General features: G+C 36.2%; 1 protein-coding gene across 3 annotated transcripts in view; it reads left to right on the top strand.

The window, feature by feature from the left end:
* LOC131696377 (UNC93-like protein) overlaps positions 1-19,264 on the top strand; it is a 66,638-nt gene that overhangs the window by 17,418 nt on the left and 29,956 nt on the right. The window contains exon 1 of one of the 3 annotated variants that reach the window (XM_058984936.1): positions 14,650-14,669. The exons of the other annotated variants lie outside the window; for them this stretch is intronic. The gene's annotated coding sequence lies outside the window, so the exon portion shown is untranslated. Of the gene's footprint in view, positions 1-14,649; positions 14,670-19,264 lie in introns of those variants that run through there. 3 annotated transcript variants of the gene reach the window in all.

The raw sequence follows: 19,264 nt of genomic DNA, 5'->3' as shown, positions 1-19,264 counted from the left end.
AATGGACCTGCGCTTTTACTTTTCCTATCTGTATACTTCACATCCTTGCTCTCACTTTTGTACTATGGTTCTAATTTTTTATAACATTCCCTACCCAGTAATCTCTAGCTGATTGAATGTCATTAAAATATAGGAGCAATTGTATTGTATTGTATTGATTATTTGGACTTTAACCTCGATGTATCATTCGCCCTTAAAAGTTCGTATTTTACATTTCGTGTTTACATTCTAAATGCCTTAACTCTGATTTACTTGATGTCATAGTTGGCTAGGAGCGCATTGGTCCAGCGGGTCGCGGGAAGCCTCCCGCAGCTCGGAGAAAGATAGGAGCAATGAAAAAAGTTTTATATGAGAAATTTGCGTGTGATCGGATTCTTTTACTCATAACCCCGGAACCAATATATCGCTCAAATAAAATTTGATCGTAATCAATGTGAATATTATACCCTTCATGTAAGACTAAGATTGTGAGAATCGAGTCAGCAATAGATGAGAAACAGGTGTGAATCTGATTGAGGGACTTTGCCACTTTTCGGATGTTTTTGGTTCCGCCGTAGGTGTCCAACGTGGTCAACGTGGATTTGATTGGGCATAAGTCAGCTGAAACTATAAAGTCAAGTAATTTTGAGCACATTTTATGAAGTTTTGCATCTTTTAGATAACATGCTGTTACCGATTGATATGAGAATTTTATACATCACCACACTATTCAACCCTAACTCCGGAACTGGAAATCGAAATTAAATGAAATTCAATAGCAGCTTATGCGAACATTGTACCTTTCATTTGAGATTAAGGTTGATTAAATCGGTTTGGTCATCTTCGAGCAACCGATGTGTAATTGTTGGTTACATACATACATTCATAGACACACACATGTCTGTGTGTACATTTGCCGTACTCGACGAACTGAGTCGAATGGTATAAAAGACTCAACCCTCCGGGCCTCGGTTGATAAGTCGATTTTCAGTGATTGTATAACCTTTCTACAGAAGAAAGACAAAAAGACAATTTTTCATCAAAACTTAAGATATATTGAGAAATTCGATTTGTGTCATCTGATTCGATCAATGTGACTACCTCTAAACGAAGACTGCATATCAAGAAGACTGGCACCTCTGTCCAGAATCCGGAGACAGTAACAACAACTTGCCACTTGCGGGTAAAGGTGGTGCTTTCCACAGTGTTGCAAACACATATACATTTTTACATTAAGCTTCCTACCTTCTTCCAATAGATGCGATGTAACCGTTGTCGCTTCTCGTTTGTATGGGGAAGGAAAGAGATATCAGTCTTCTTAATATATAGTCTTCGCTCTAAACTAATTTCCTTGGGATGTAGATCACATATGAATTCAATGCATCCATTGACTGACACCATATGCATAGCTCTGAACTCTCAGGATGTATTCTATCTAGAAGATATTTGGTCGAATACCTTTTTTCATACGAGGTTAAACGGAAACTTACAAAGAATGACGTTTTTAAATATCAGATGGATTGAGAACAGGCAGACAAACTGCTATTTGTTTGATTGGGCAAGCTGAACGAAGCAATTGATCGAGTAAAATAAATAATACGTTTTACAAACTTTTATATGGTAAATATTTGCATTTTCCGCATGATTCACCAAAAATCTTCAGGTTGACCGACAAATAATCGACCCAAACTTATGTAAGAACTTATCCTGCTTCTGAGAAATTGTTCAATTCAAGATCAGCATCAACTATCTGTCATTGGTCATATTCTATCATGATTATGGTATAAAAAAGAAAATCGGTTTCTTTGCTCATGTTCATTCTTTAGAAGATTTCAAACATGTTACATTACGCATGGAAGGACAATCGCCTCCTTGCCTTCTGGTCGCATTTTGTTAGATTTTTTATACTCTTTCTCAATCCCGTTCCCGTCTTTCCATAGGCGACATATTTCAGACTGTGTTTCAAAGAATATGGTTTCGCACTGTGTACTTGTAAACATATTTTGCGTTCTTGTAGATACCAAAACACTTTTGGATGATAAAAATATTTTAATGATTCGGTAGTGTTTGATTCATTAAAAAGTTATATAATCAAAAAAAACTATTGGATTATTGGAAGAGTTATATTTTTGGAAATTAATATTGTCATCAGTTTGAAGGAAGTTGTTTAGAGTTTGGTCTAAAATAGAAAGGATTTTCTCAAATATTCTGTTAATAGCTGTTTTAAAACTAATTGAAGTTTGCTGGTTTTTGCGTTATAAATTGATAAATGCATACAATTACATTTTATTTCAAATTGATAATCCGAGGTCTGTTTGTTCCAGAAAAAGGAAAATATTCAGTATTTTGAATAAAAATAACCATAATCTGAACCATACACTAGATCTATTGAATGTCATGTCAGATATAATGCGTTCTTCTAGTCGTATCGAACTAGTTAAAAGATGCTGTTGAAAAAGTTGCTGAAATCTGATTGCTTTGGAAAGAAACTTATCAGATATGTTGTTCAAAAGATATTAGTTGATAAAGCAGTAGTGCCTTCAAATTTCTCATGGTAGAGTAACATGGCTTACCACAGCTCCATCCAAGAGAAGCGAAAACGATATCAAGAATTCGTTCGCATATTTGCCAAATAAACCGGCGCTATCCCGATTAGTTGATGGAATAGTCGCGAGTATTTTTTACAGGGGATTGATTGGCTTGGATTTGTAAAACTTGTCTTCAGTGGTCATAAGAAGCGACCCAGAGGCTTTGATCTTCGAGTTAGAAAATTAACTGGCACGTAATCTAAAATCAATTAGAATATGTCAGTATATTTTTTGTGTTACCATTGCACTGCACTGGTGGCTATGAACAGAGTTTAGGTCGGCAATGTTTTCATTTAATCGATCGCAGAGCTTCAAAAAAACTGGATGGTGCCGAGGTTTTCTCTTTTAGATGAAATGTTGACAATGGATTAACAGGGCAAATAGTCATTTTTTTGACAAATGTTAAAATCACCACAATAATGTGGATTAGACTGTTTTTTGCCGAAATTAAATATATCCAAAAAAGAAACTAGTAATGATTTCTGTTTGTCACGCGATTGTGTAGTTTTTTGCGAAGTTCATTTGTGTGTTGTTCAACACCGAATAAGTTAATGTACATAGGTTTTTCATACGGCATTCGCTACCATTTTGGCATGTATGTACGGTATAACAACAACGAATGATAGTAATTTGTAGCACAATAAATGCGATTATCACACAGACAATTTGATGGTAAATTGTTCCATTAGGCAAAAGCATGCATCGACTTTTTAGTATTATTCCCAGCAGCTATTCTGTAGCACTGCAGACAACTACTATCCCCTTAGAGAATGGTTCTTCGTTCGCACTGGAACATCCAAATTTATCCCATCATATATCAAGTAAAGTATTATAATTAACAGAACTTATCGTAATTCGACAAACTGTTTACTAAAGTTATATCGTGTGAAAAGCTACCTCGTTGTTTTGATCACCCAATAGAAAATTGCTGTGATTCTTTTACATAGAAAATACGACAAACAAGCAAATAAGGTGCAGATAACATTCATCCTAAAATACTCTTAAATATATCTCTCATCAAACTTGTAGGTAATCATTTGGCAGATACAATTTTGTCCACTCGAGGCACGTGCTTGTTGTATGAACGAAGAAAGTGTTGCTGAAGTGATATTTTGCACAACTTGTCGGGTGCATTTGTGTACATTTTCTTCGGTTGTAGGGTAAATGATCCCCCATTCGGTTCGTTAGTAAGTGTAGTACACAGCATACATATGGGTCATTCCACGCGAAGTGATCAAAAAAAGATGCAAACTTGAAATCGACCTTCACGGATTTGAACAAAATTTGGAGGAATTGTTCATCTAGGGCCAATATAGAAAAACCCAAATTTTTGTGTCAATTGAACCACCCCTCGGGTCATGGGAGCACCCCCCGTTTTGGCAAATTGCCAAAACCCTTGATTTTCTTTTGATCATATCTCCGGTTCTATTTAATCTAGAATCAAACCACAAGATGGCTTTTGAAGAAAATTGTTCAAGGAGACTATAAAAAATATTATTTTTTGCCGACAGTGTTGCCAACTATGCAATTTTTTCAGTTAAATATTAAAAGTTAATTTTTCTCAAAATACGTATATTTTAAATTTGAAAATTTTAATGCCATCGCGTTCCTCAGACATTTTTACATAAAAAACACTTATCATCCCAATATAATATGAGCGCATCCTGAGATATACCGTTTTGAAGGGAAAAACTCCGATTTTCTCATATAAAAATCCATTTTTATTGGCCAAAATTGAGAAAATCTTCAAACTGTCATAAAAATCGACCCTGATCTGCTAGAAGCAAACCAAATACGTAGTTTTTCATCATTTCTCGTCTACTTCACGAAAAATTATGTTTGAACTCAGAATACTCAAGTTGGTTTTTTAGTGTTGTGCGCTTGCGATTTTGTATGGGAAATTGCGGTTTTTTCTCTTCAAAACAGTGTATCTCAGGATGCGCTCATATTATATTGAGATGATAAGTGTTTTTTATGTAAAAATGTCTGAGGAACGCGATGGCATTAAAATTTTCAAAATTAAAATATACGTATTTTGAGAAAAATTAACTTTTAATATTTAACTGATAAAATTGCATACTTGGCAACACTGTCGGCAAAAAATAATATTTTTTATAGACTCCTTGAACAATTTTCTTCAAAAGCCATCCTGTGGTTTGATTCTAGAGTAAATAGAACCGGAGATATGATCAAAAGAAAATCAAGGGTTTTGACAATTTGCCAAAACGGGGGGTGCTCCCATGACCCGAGGGGTGGTTCAATTGTCACAAAAATTTGGGTTTTTATATATTGGCCCTAGATGAACAATTCCTCTAAATTTTGTTCAAATCCGTGGAGGTCGATTACACGTGCCTTGATCACTTCGCGTGGAATGACCCATATGCACAAAGGATTGAGCTTAAATCGGTATCAATGTTTGCTTAGTTTCTCAGAATCAGTACAGTTATAGAGCTGGGATGAAAAATGTTCCATTTTACCCTATCATTTGAACAAATGCATTGAACAGTTATAGCAAACACTGCTGTATTCATATTCGTGCGTTTAGGTGTACTATTAAAAGTAGAACAGTTATTGAAAATTGGAATTTTAGAGGGATCTTTTTCAAATTACTTTCACCGATGATAGGAAACTTGTCAAACCTGCTATTGTGCATGGCCTACCTATTACTAACTTTGAGCCTATGCTAATGAAAGTTGTGCGCAATTCCTCTTTAGCTTAATCACTTTATCGTCAGGGCTACAAGTTGACACCACAAGTCATAATTTCTATGAGCAAATGCCAACTACGTCGATTCGCAAATCGTCGTTTACCTGCGGCACCGTCTATCAAGACGCTTCCATTATTTTGTCATAAACAAAAGTTTCTCCCACGCTTTTTGCCACACTCCCTTCCCGGACTATTACAGTAGTGATGGGATGACCTGCTGCTTTTGTAGCAACTACCGGTTGATGGCAGATGGCTCTTTATACTTGCCTACATGAATAAACGACATGTTGAAAACATGGCAGGCAATCACGTGTATGTTAGCTTAGGCATTGCCGGAAATGGTAATTATATGATTTGCGGAGACAATACTTCTATCGCTGTCTAACTGCTAATGTAGTAAATCAGTAACATTAGGAGCTACCCAGGCGGGTCTTCGTTTGTTAATATTAAACATTGAATTTACATATCACCGCTGCTAGTGTGCGGTTTTCATTGAGGAAAACTTGTATACCTAGTTCCTTGTAGTTCATTGTCTTCACATGTGGATAGTGTTAACCCTTTCTTAACCAACTTTTTTTTTCTGTCGTATATAGGGTTCCGAAACTATTTTTCCTTAGTACTGCTGGGGTTATGAAACACGGAAAACCTATTTTGATCATGATATGTGCTTCTTTCGCAGTGCTACTGATAATACTAACAATTGTTAGTGTTCAAATGGATGGTTATAGCCCCAGTTTTGAAGCTTATTTGCTTTTGTAAACAAATATTTTGGAAACCAAATGTTATAGCTGTTTATAGTTATACTGCTCTACAGACACCATAGGCGGGAAAGGGTTAATCACAATTAAAGTGTATAAAATATGTATAAATAATTCGACGGGAGATTTGTCCGAATTGTGACCTATCGTTAACATTTGTCCTCCACAGATTTTGATGCTTTTCGATGATCATAAAGCTACTGTCGGTTCAATAGATCGAAAGTATTGAAAAATGGAGATTATGGTCATCAGGGCATTGCAAAAAAAAATTATTTTTGATTTCTCAAAGACCCCCCCTCTCATATTGTGACAAATGTCAAAGTGAGCTCAGATGCCAAATTTCACATCATTTGGACAATTTTAGGCCCCCGCCCACCTCGCTTGAATTTTTTTGAAATTGGTGCTATGGGAAAATATGGAGGGAAAATACATTAAATGCTATAACTTTTGAAGTAGCAATCAGAAAATTACAATTTATACCTCTTTTGAAAGGAAATAATCTTAGTATTTGAATGGAGATATTTTTGTTTTTAGAAAAATACGGAAAAGTGGGGTACTGGATCATTTTGGCCCCAAAATTTCCTATTTTTAATGATTTTTCTACTCCATGGTGCAAATCATACATATTTTGTAGTTTTTCTAATGTGAAAAAATCTCAGAAATCGAACGGAATCCTTTTGACCTTAGTCCGAATACGAGAAGTTGGAGTTATAGGGCTTTTTGTCATTCATATTAAATTTTATCATCTTCTAATGCATATATCTCTATTATTCTTCATTCAATTTTCATAAAATGTAACTTGTTGAACGTGTAAAATTCTGAGGAATAAAACAAAAATAAAAACGTTAGAGGTAAAATTCAGAAACATCAAACTTTTTGATATTTACTCTACAAATCTAATTTTTTTCATTATTTGTCCTAATACCTAATACTACCCCTATTTTCTAGGAATGAAACTTTTCTCATGTGATCCCTTAGCATATTTTACACTAAAAGTAGTAAATTAAATAAGAATTTTGTTGTTAAATGGAATTAATATGTGCGATGTTATGATAAAAATGTGAAATCGACACTATATGTCAGATAATGTTCCTGAATTTTACCGGTAACGAATGTATTTTTGTTATAATCCTAAGGATTTTCCACGTTCAACAAGGTATAGTTTATGAAAATTGAGTGAAGAATAATAGAGATATGTTTACGAGAAAATGATGAAGTTTAATATGAATGACAAATGGCCTTAACCCCAACTTCTCGTATTCGGACAAAGGTCAAAAAGGCTCCGATCGATTTTTGAGATTTTCTCACATTAGAAAAACTACAAAATATGTATTATTTGCATCACGGAGCAGAAAAATAATTAAAAATAGGGAATTTTGGGGCCAAAATGACCCAGTACCCCAATTTTCCGTATTTTCCTAGAAACAAAAATATTTCCATTCATATAATAAGAATATTTCCTTTGAAAAGAGGTATGAATTGTAATTTTCTGATTGCTACTTCAAAAGTTATAACATTTAATGTATTTTTCCTCCATATTTTCCAATTGCACCAATTTCAAAAAATTTCAAGCGAAGTGGGCGGGGGTCTAAAATTGTCCAAATGATGTGAAATTTGGCATCTGAGCTTACTTTGACGTTTGTCACAATATGAGAGGGGGGGGGGCTTTGAGAATTCAAAAATATTTTTTTTTGCAATGGTCATTAGGATATGAGCTGCCTTCGGAAAGTTTGCCATTCAATAAGGCTTTGCTGTGCTTTACTTTTAATTGTTGTGAGATGTGTTTAAAATTCTCCTCATTCTTATTCTGATGCGGAGTGAACGACATTACCGATTGATCCAATAAGTGATTGAGTACCGACGTTCAATTGTTGTATGTGTTTTATAAAGTGTTTAAAAAGTGGAGTTCAGTTAGTTTTCCTTCGAAATCGAATTTTTGATTAGCTGAAACACGAATGTTTTCCCCCCAGTTTTGTTATTTCCTGTATAGGGGAGCCAGCAATCTTTTTATTTGCTCCTCATCAGTAGCCGATTAAAAGGAACATGAAAACGGCAAGAGAAACAAATTATCTTTTTTGAAAAAACAATAAATAAAAGTTGGTTTGCTTGGAGACAACATACACACCAATTTTGCGTATTTTGTTTCAGCAAAATATTTTGCTGAAATTTTTCAGCAAAGCTGGATTTGCTAAGAGTTCAGCTTTGCAATTTTTATTTCACTGATTTTTAGTAAAGCCCATTATTTTGACACAAATCAGCAAATATATAGAGTTGGAGAACCACTAACCAGGGAAGATATCAATGAAAATGGTCATCTTAAATTTTCGCATAAAGTCTGACACAAAATACTTATTACATCGAAAAATGAATTTATACAATTTTTAAGCTCAATCGGATATCATTAAGGGGTCCAGCGTTTGAATATTAATTTCATAATAATCGAAAAATCCAAAATGGGGAGTACATGAAATGTTGAAAATCGAAATTTGTAAATGTAAAATCTAAATCAAAATTTAAAAATAGTATGAAGCATCAGCATCTAGTGTCAAAACAAACGAAAACCGCTTAAAACCAATTTTGAAAAATTCACACAACTTTGGTTTTAAATTGTGAAGTCCCATTCCAATTTTTTCAAAAATTTCTTCACAATAATTTAGTTGGAAACCTGAATCCCTGCCATCTTTGAATTTGTTCTGCTCCCAAGCCCAGTTCACTGTGAGAATTCTATAAAAAAGGTCATTTTCATTAATTTTTTTTTAAATTTCACGAAATTGTAATCAAACCTTTTGGCATCACTGTTTGCTACACCCCGGTCGTCAACAAAGCTAGTAGTTTTCTTTTTAATTTATACTTGTTGAACAATCGTGATCGTTTTTATTTTTGTACTATTTATTTTTCGTGTTAATCGGTTGTGCAAGAACTTTGAAGTTTCATGAACTTAACCAGCATCATATCTGATAGCTGCAAGTGTTGTTTTTAGTGAAAGTGATAGTTTCGTGTTTTTTTTCTACTTGACGTTATCACTTTGCACAACGTTACGCTCAATTTGTTGACAAAAGCGACATCTTCTGGTGGATAGCTGATAGTTGCATGCAAGTTCGCTTCATTTTGGCTGCGTTTATTGCATACCCGGTAGGCGTTATTTTCTTTGCTCAAAAGCATGGCTTGTACCAACTGCTCGAAAGTCATAAATGATTCTGAGCGAATCACCTGTCGTGGGTATTGCGGAAATTCGTTTCACATGATATGTGTCAAGTTGGATTATGACGTTCGTGATGTTCTGGGAATCCACTCACGGAATATATTCTGGATGTGTAACGGATGTGCTGATTTGTTTTGTAACGATAATTTCCGCAGAATGGCTTCGCGTTATTGCGACAATGCAATGCCCGACGAAAATTCTCTGAAATCATTAAAGGATGACATAGCTGATTTAAAAGATGTCGTTAAAGCTCTCTCGGTTAAAGTCGACACAAAACCGCTATCTCCAACGGTAAATACACCTTGGACAGGGATTGCTGCATATAATCCCGTTCCAAACACTCCTAAGCGCAAGCGTGAAGATGATCCGCTCAAAGCAAAAATCACTAATATTCGTGGAGCAAAAGCTGCGTTTGAAACGATAAAAACAGTATCACCACCTGAGGAGCTGTTATGGGTCTACTTGTCTGCATTTGATCCCAGCACGACGGACGATGAAGTTTCTAGACTTGTGAAAGATTGTCTGGGAAAGGATATGCAACCAAAAATAGTTCGCCTAGTTCCTAAGGATAAGGATCTCTCATCGCTGAGCTTCATCACCTTCAAAGTTGGCGTTAGCAAATCATGCAGGGATAAGGCTCTGTCCAAAGACTCTTGGCCGGAGAACATCTACTTTCGTGAATTTGTGACCAATTCAAAAATTCAACGGCCTATCATCAGGATCGCTGCGAAGAAGAATCCATCTGGTGGTGGACAGTAGCGCCAAGCTATCCCGGATAAACTCGTCTGTCTAATTTCATGTTCCTCGGTGAGCGACATCGAACTACCTGGCGAATCGGCAACTTCTTCTGTGTCAGGTAAAGCCAAGAAGGGTATATGTCCTTCCGAAGCACTTCAAGATGCTGCACACCCTCAATGTAAATTTCACTTACAGTCTGCTGATGAACACTACTCAATCGACTCTACCGCTCCAGCGAACCTTCAATGTCAAAATGATAATTTCGATCGCATCGCATCTGTCCGCTCAGGTAAACATTTAAATAATATATGTCCTTCCGAAGCTACACGTGATACTGCGCACCTTCAAGTATGCCTCCCATTGCAGTCAGCCGCTGGACGCAACAGTTATGACGTAGTCATTCCCTCCGTATCGCAGCTTGTTCCCCTTCCTGACAACAGTACATCCTGCTCTCCCCGCGCTATTTGCGGTGATAGTGATCATCGAGCCCACAGTCCTGAAACTTGGAATGCAGCACGACACCTCTCACATGACACTGATGGTTTGCGGATTTACTATCAGAACGCGAGAGGGCTTAAGACGAAAATTGATGACGTGTATTTAGCTGCTGTGGACGGTGACTACGATGTTTGCGTCTTCACCGAAACATGGCTCGATGCGCGTATAACATCAGTGCAGCTCTTCGGAGATGCTTACACCGTATACCGTGCGGACCGAAATAGTGGCAACAGTATTCGCGGACGTGGAGGAGGAGTTTTGATTGCTGTTTCCACCGCATTTGCCTCATGTGAGATTGATGTAGGTAGTTTAACCAGTGTTGAGGCTGTTTGGGTTAGAATTACAACTCCATCGAGGAACTTTTATATTGGTGCTGTTTATATTCCTCCTGAAAAGCGACTCGACTGCAATATCATGCAACTTCACATGGATGCTGTGAATAACGCTTCTTCACAAGCTGGCGCAGATGGCGTGATGATTGTCCTTGGTGATTTCAATCAGCCAGGACTCATTTGGGTGCCGTCACGACACGGATACGCTTACCCGGACCCGATTGCTTCGACAACCAACATCGCCAGTCGTTTGCTACTGGACGGATTTGCTTTCAACGGGCTAAGTCAAGTAAGCATGATTCCTAACCACCAGTCACGCTTTCTGGATCTCGTCTTTGTTAGTGAAACTATTATACCTGTATGTTCCGTCAATGAAGCATCCAGCGTGATTGTTCCACTTGACAACTTTCATCCCGCGCTTGAAATCTCAATTGGCACTATTCGATCAGTTCAGTATGTAGAAACTCTTTCTGTCGACCGTCTCAACTTTCGCAAAACTGATTTTGTAAAGCTGCGCAGTTCTCTGTCGCAAATTGATTGGAGTGTACTGCATGCCCAAGTGAGTGTTAATGCTGCAGTTGCCATCTACAAGCGACTACTACTGAACTGTGTTGAGACCTCAGTGCCTAAATGTCAGCCTCCTAGCAAGCCACCCTGGTCAAACAGCACTCTTCGAAAGCTAAAACGTACTCGAGCAAAAACCCTACGTGCGTACACAAATCGACGGTGTCCTCTTTCTAAGCGCATGTTCACTTTAGCCAGTAATGAGTATCGTTGTTACAACAAGCTTCTGTACAAACGCTATGTAAACCGCATCCAGAATAATCTACGCCGAAACCCGAAGGGCTTTTGGTCATTTGTCAACACGAAGCGTAAAGAAACTGGACTTCCATCAAGGATGCTTTACGACGGCGAAGAAGCTACGACAACTGTGGCGAAATGTACGCTGTTTGCCAGATTCTTCTCGAGTGTTTTTTCAACTGACTCGCCAACCGCAAACGAACTCGAAAATGCCTCTCGCGACGTTCCTGCTTGTGCTGTTGATTTGGATGTGTTTACTGTCTCTGAACAAATGGTTATATCTGCAATTCGGAAAACCAAGTCATCTTATGCACCCGGCCTCAGTGCTATACCTTCAACTGTATTGAAAAAATGTTCGGACTTACTTGTAACACCACTTGCATATATTTTTAACCTATCGCTTCAGCAGCAAACGTTTCCTGAGGATTGGAAATGCTCAGTTATGTTCCCGGTATTCAAGAAAGGTGACAAACGCAACATAGCGAACTATCGCGGAATCTCTTCGCTATGAGTCGAATCTAAAGTTTTTGAATCAATTATCAACGAGGCGTTATTTTCTGCTTGTCGACACTACATTAGTACATCTCAGCACGGATTTTTCCCAGGACGTTCAGTCGAGACGAATCTCGTCTGCTTTACGTCATTTTGCACGGAACAAATGTCTAAGAAATTGCAGGTGGATACAATTTACACTGATCTAAAGGCAGCTTTTGATAGAGTTAATCATGAGATACTGATAACAAAGCTTGATAAGCTAGGGTGTTCTACTAGATTCTGCCATTGGCTTCGATCCTACCTTGTGCACCGTGAAATCGTTGTTCAAATTGGCGATATTGTTTCAGAATCCTTTTTCAACACTTCCGGAGTTCCTCAAGGTAGTACGCTAGGTCCACTACTTTTTTCACTGTTCGTGAACGATGCGGTTTTCGTTCTAAGCCGTGGAGGAAAGCTGTTTTTTGCCGACGACTTAAAAATTTTTCTTGTTATACGGAATGAAGCCGATTGCCATGAGCTACAGCATCTTATTGACACCTTTTATAGCTGGTGTGTAAGAAACATGATGGTCCTTAGCGTTGCAAAATGTTTTGTCATCAGCTATTACCGAACGAGAAATATGGTTACCTTCAACTATAACATCGCAGGAACTCTACTACAACGCGTTGACCACGTGAAGGATCTAGGAGTCATTCTTGATGATAAGCTAACGTATACTCATCACGTCTCAGCGACCATCGACAGAGCTAATCGTTTGCTGGGATTTATTTTCAAAATATCCAACGAATTTCGGGATCCTCTATGCTTCAAGGCTCTTTATTGCTCATTGGTGCGCCCGCAGTTGGAATTTGCAAACGTCGTTTGGTGCCCGTATCAAGCTACGTGGAGCCTTAGGATCGAAGCAGTCCAGCGTAAATTCATACGATATGCGTTACGTGAATTGCCGTGGAACGATCCATTAAACCTGCCACCGTACGAGGACCGTTGTCGTCTTTTAGGACTTAATACTTTAACACGCCGGAGACATGCAGCGCAAGCTACCTTCGTGTCAAAGATTCTGCTGGCTGAATATGATGATCCGGAGCTACTAGCGCAAATCAACCTCTACGCGCCTACCCGTTCTCTTCGCCCTCGAGCCCTGCTGCATTCTGAAATGCGCAGCACTAACTACGCTACCAATAGTCCAATTTTAGCAATGAGTCGTCGCTTCAACGAGTTTGCTGCAATTTTCGACTTCGTCATGAACTCTTCGCAGTTTCGTCGTCGTGTATTGTCACTATTTTAATTATGTTTAGTTTACCTTAGTTTAGTATAGTTCATTAAGACAAATTGTCAGTTGGACTTTTTTTTATACAAATACAAATACAAACTTTGATTTTTTTTATTATTTATTTATTTTGTCTTCGGCATATACCGTGAAGATTACTCTTAATATTATTGTTAATGTCAATATTATTTTTTTTAATTGCTAACTGTATGTGTATTTAGTGGTATGGAGGTAGTAAACTAAAGCAGTTTCGTTGAATTTGCTACAACATCTGTCCACCGGATTATTCTGGCCATAAACTGTACGGTGTCTAGGAATCCGTAGAGGCGGAGGATTCCTTATACCACGAGGAGGAACAAACAAATTAATCCTTGAAAAAATGTCGGGGCAGTCAATATTTGAAACTTTCAACTGAAAATGAGCAATTTTGATTGAATTTTCCCAACGAAGTGGAATTGGGAGCAGGTCAAATTCAAATTTTGGCAGCGATTTAGGATTCCAACGAAATTATTGAGATGAAATTTTTGACAAAAATTAGAACGGTTTAAAACAAAAATTTCAAAAATTATTTTTTTAAAGTGAAAATGATTTTTTTTGGGCTTGAGAGCAGAACTGTGAAGTCCCATTCGATTTTTTTTTCAAAATTGTCTTCGCAATAATTCAGTTAGAACCCTAAATCCCTGCCATTCTTAAATTTGTTCTGCTCCTAAGCCCAGTTAGTTGGAAAAAATCGATGAAAAATGCTCATTTTCACTTAAAATGTTATTTTTAAATTTCACAAAACTGGTTTTAAACTGTGAACTCCCATTCAATTTTTTTCAAAAATTTCTTCATAATAATTTAGTTGGAGCTCTAAATCCCTGCCATCTTTGAATTTCCCCAGTTCATAGCGAAAATTCGAAAAATTCCCATTTTCACTTAATGCTATTTTTTAAATTTCAAAGAACTTTGGTTTTACTGTGAACTCCCATTCCATTTTTTTCAAAAATTTCTTCACAATAATTTAGTTGGAAACCTAAATCCCTGCCATCATTTGAATTTGTTCTGCTCCCAATCCCACTTCGTTGAGAAAATTCGATCAAAAGTGCTCATTTTCACTAGAAACATGCTTTTTTTAAACTTCACGAAACTTTGGTTTTAAATTGTGAAGTCCCGTTCCTATTTTTGCGATTGTTATCAATTCTTCTTTGTTTTTTTTCTTTTTCAGATCTTACCTTCTTGCATTGGTATCAGATCTCGACGGTTCATCCATTTTGAAATTTTATGGCATTACATTTTTTTTTGTTTTGGAGATTCAAATCTTTGGTACTAAACTTTTTTTAAATTGGTTTTTTAAAGAAATTGAATTTTCGACGCGCAGGAAAAGTTTCGCCCAGGTAAAAACCATCCAAAGAAGAATTCTGCGCAGAAATTATAATTTTATTGGTTTTGTGGTTAGTCAGAAAAATGATTAAGGTTCTTTCAAATAAGAATTCTACTAGTGGCGTCATGGCTGTCTAAACCCGTTGGATTCTAATGAATTTTAGAAACAAATTCAAAATGAATATTAATATCAATTTAAGCTCAGTTCTTCAACTTAAGAGGCTGTATCAGTGTGAACACCAAAAAAATTGAGTGATCTTCAAGGATTTAGAAAAACTTCATAATATAAAATTCATTGGTCGGTTGTCACGGTAAAGATAGACACGTCTACCTTTATCAGGACACATGTTAGTGAACTCGGGTGATTCGTAGTTATACTGCCTAAGCTAGACCCTCATTAACCGAAGACAAAAATTAAGCCCGTACGATGTTAAGCCTGTTCTAATGACCCTGCCACTTCTAGTTTTCCGATCTGTTTACTTCACATCCTTGCTCTCAATTGAGTACTATGGCTCTAATTTTCATAACATTCCCTACCCAGTAATCTCTAGCTAATTGAATGTCGTTAAAATGTAAAAAAAAAATCATAAAATATTTAAAAAAATGAGAATGTATTAAGATATATTTAAATTTGCATAATGTTTTGATCAAAAAACGTTGAAAATTGGGATAATTACGCACAGGCGCAAACTTAAACTTTCTTCAGTGTTGCTGCGATTCCGACCGAATGAGTAGCTGAAAAAAGTCGATAAGTTAGGTTTTTCCTATGAAATAACGTAGAATTATCAAAAAATATCAAAATTTAACAAAATAGCATAGTTATCACAATTTTTTCGAGAGTTTTCATTCAAAATAAAATAAATCCTACGCCAATATAGTTTAAAGATATTCAAGAGTACTCAGTTCAAATTTGAAGTTAATCGAAATTATTGCTGTATATGTAACGAAGCAGCAAATTTAAAAACTGCTAATCATCTATACCTGGTCCGGACAGTGGACCCTTTCCTCTCCGAATAATGCCTGCTCTCTATGGTTCTACATTTCTTATAAAAGAAATGTATAGAATTCGCTCAAACTTTCAAGATTTTTTTTCGAGGCCCGGAGGGCCGAGTCTTATATACCATTCGACTCAGCTCGACGATTTGGGACAATGTCTGTGTGTGTGTGTGTGTGTGTCTGTGTGTGTGTGTATGTAACGGACAAATTCTCATTCGTGTTTCTCAGCAATGGCTGAACCGATCTTATCCAAACCAATTTTAAATGAAAGAACTAAAAAACAGTATGAACGCTATTAATTTGTTTTTGATTTTGATGTTTAGTTTCCAAGATATGAATGTTTGAATGCGTAAAAATGGCGTTTTTTGCAGTTTTTTTGAATTATCTGCCGAATTTGACAATATAGATTAACAATTTATATGCTTTTAGACAGCTTTAACGAATACCTTTCGAACAAGCTATAGATTGTTGAAATCGGACTATTATCAAAAGAGATATTTAACATTAAATGCGAACGAAAGATTTTTATCATTTCCTATTGCCAGAAATATGACCAAAAACATGTAATCTATTATTATCGCCAAAACGGCTTATTTTAGGTCAATAGTATCTTCGGAGAATTTAATGGAGGTAATATGCGCTTTCGTTTGGTATTGTGCTTTTGCTGATTAATCCCCCTATGAGTGAGATATTTTCACAAATTTTCTTGGAAGTGATTATATCGAAATGATGCCTTCAGCAAATTTGTAGCTCTTACTTTTGCGAATAACTTTACTGAAGACTTCAAATATCTATTCTGAATACTTTAAAAGTTATGGCTTGTTGTTTGTTGATTACCTTTTGTCGCCTATTTATTGTTCAATATAGTAATAATCCATTGAAATAAGCCAAACATTATCTCGATAAAACGAATTTTGTATTTAATTTTTCTATATACAACCGCTAGAAATAATCACCGAACACTTCCAAGTTGTCTGGAAGGAACTTGATAACTTATCAGTACAAAAATGTTCATTTGTGCGAACCTTCTGACTGCAATTTTTCTAATTTATAACCATCGGATCGATCTGAAACATATCGGAAAATGAAAAGCGAAATAAATAACTCCAAGCAACGGCGTAACCAAGAAAAGGTTTTGGGGTTTAACACCATACAACCCACCCCCCCCCCCCCCACCACACCCAAACAAATTATTGGATTGGAGTTGAAAATTTATTGATGCATACTGATTTAATTCAATATTACAATAACAATTATCTGATCCGTAGATTGATAACCTGTTGTTGTAAACGTCATGAGGACTTTTGATAAATTGTCGGAATGGGGTCCTGATATGTTACTGATCTATTGGTCGTGATTTCACAGTTGTCTAATAGCATCAATATCAAATTCCTGCCTGAAAACATTCCAATAGAAAATTCCAGAGTTCTGTAATCAATCATAATCCTCAGATTTATTTTCAAATTGAGCTCGTTTTTGTAGAAATGTACTGTAATAAGGGTCTTTATTTAATAGGAAGCGAAGTTAAAATTTATTTAATGTCTATGAAACATAGAACTGCTCACCAAAAAAATGCATAACTTTCAACATTTACTAAAAATGTTTTTGACTTTCTCATTCACTCTAAAATTCGTCAATCTAATCCCGACCCGGAGAGCCGTGTGTCATATGCCAATCGACTGAGTTCGTCGAGATTGGAAAATGTCTGTGTGTATGTATGTGTGTATGTGGAAAAAAATGTGACCTCTGTTTCTCAGAGATGGCTGGACCGATTTGCACAAGTTAGTTTTAAATGAAAGGAACAACCTTCCCATCGGCTGCTATTGATTTTTTTTATTGATTGGACTTCCGGTTCCGGAGTTACGAGTTGAAGAGTGCAATCACACAGAAAATTCCAATATAAACTGAAATGAAAAATTTTCAAAATCAAATTTGTATTTTTGATGCCAAATGACTTTAAAATGCATGAAACATTGAGATGTTTGACAAAAATTGACTTCTTTGGACTTTGGTACATTTTTGCCTTTCTCATATAGAAAAGTTATGCAATCACTCTAAAAATCGTCAATCATACCGGCCCGGAGGGAGTATGCAGTGAGGGGTTGCTACTTTAAAATTAAAACTAGTTTAAAATTTCTTAACAAGTTGAAAATTTTCGGCAGGACCTGGACCTCCCGGATCTTTCTCCATGATCCGCCGCTGGTTTCAAGCGATGTTTCAGTATCATATAGTATCTCAAAATCGTGGCTGTCGATCCATTATACGTATGTGCAAATCGTACTGAACATGTAATATTCATTTCCACCATTGTATTGAACATAACCAGCTATGGAATCGTAGTCTGGACAAATGAGACAAGCACAATTGCACCATTAGGTGGATTAAGACAGGTTTTTTTTGGGAATGCGTCGAGTTGAGACGAAAACGTAATATGATTAATAACGAGGATAACACTTTCCGAATGTAGAGAGAAATTTATGAAAAATGACGATTTCCATTCGACTCTAGCAGGTTCTGATCGATTTTGATGAGCATTTGATTTTTGTTGTATGACCAATTATATGTATAGGTTAAACGTTTAAAAACAGTAATTTAAGGTCAAGATAGCATCATTTTGAAACCGCCAATTTCGGAGGTTTAGTATCTTCGATGACTTTTACAAACGTTAAACAGCGCATCATTTGATAAAATAATTTTGACGGTATATCGTCCAAGAAGTATTTATGGTGGATTTTCTCAGGTTAATATTCATGACTACAATAAAGTCTCAACAAATTCGCTAAAGACACGAACTCTGTTACTATTTTCTGAAAAATTAATTCTGCATAATTTTAAAACTTCAAAAATTACGGTTTCGGAATTATGCCGTTTGGACAGTATGATCGATTTTCACCAAACCCCCACCAAACCGAATTTCTGGCTACGCCGCTGACTTCAAATAAGTAGAAACAAAGTCGTTTTACACTCGTTCACAAGAATCTTCTTCGAATGCTGAATATCTATTATAATACATTGAAAAACCCGATTTTATCAGCCAAATATGAACATATGTTTGATGGGCTCTAGCAAACGAACAAGACTGAATTCGAGTAAATCCTTTCTTGAGCATGTTTTCCTTATCATGAAGATGGAAATATGTAAAAATAAAAAGTTCATCATAATCAGAAATAGTTATCAGACTACATCAAGGGACGGGAAGAATATTTAACAACTTCAGTTTATTATAAAGAAAAAAATTGCCCGATTTAGTCAATGTCCCCATTTTGTCAGCCTAAAATACACCATGAGACAGATAAAAATGGGTCTTTATTGTATGTATTATTCACTGTGTTTCACATTAATAGGTACATTTCATTTTTGGAGATTTTTTTATTGCGTCGAACTACAACAATTTTTAGGTAGTTTTCAAGGGGTTATTTTATAGACTTCTTTCAAAATTTGGCGAACCTATTCCAATTCGTATACCAAATAATTAGTATACTTAAGGGTTTATATGTTGCAGATAGAGAAAATACAGAAATTTTCAGCTTTTTTCCTATACA

This window comes from Topomyia yanbarensis, chromosome 1 (genome assembly GCF_030247195.1).
Source record: "Topomyia yanbarensis strain Yona2022 chromosome 1, ASM3024719v1, whole genome shotgun sequence".
Lineage (NCBI taxonomy): Eukaryota > Metazoa > Arthropoda > Insecta > Diptera > Culicidae > Topomyia > Topomyia yanbarensis.
This window is presented reverse-complemented; position numbering and strand designations above follow the sequence as displayed.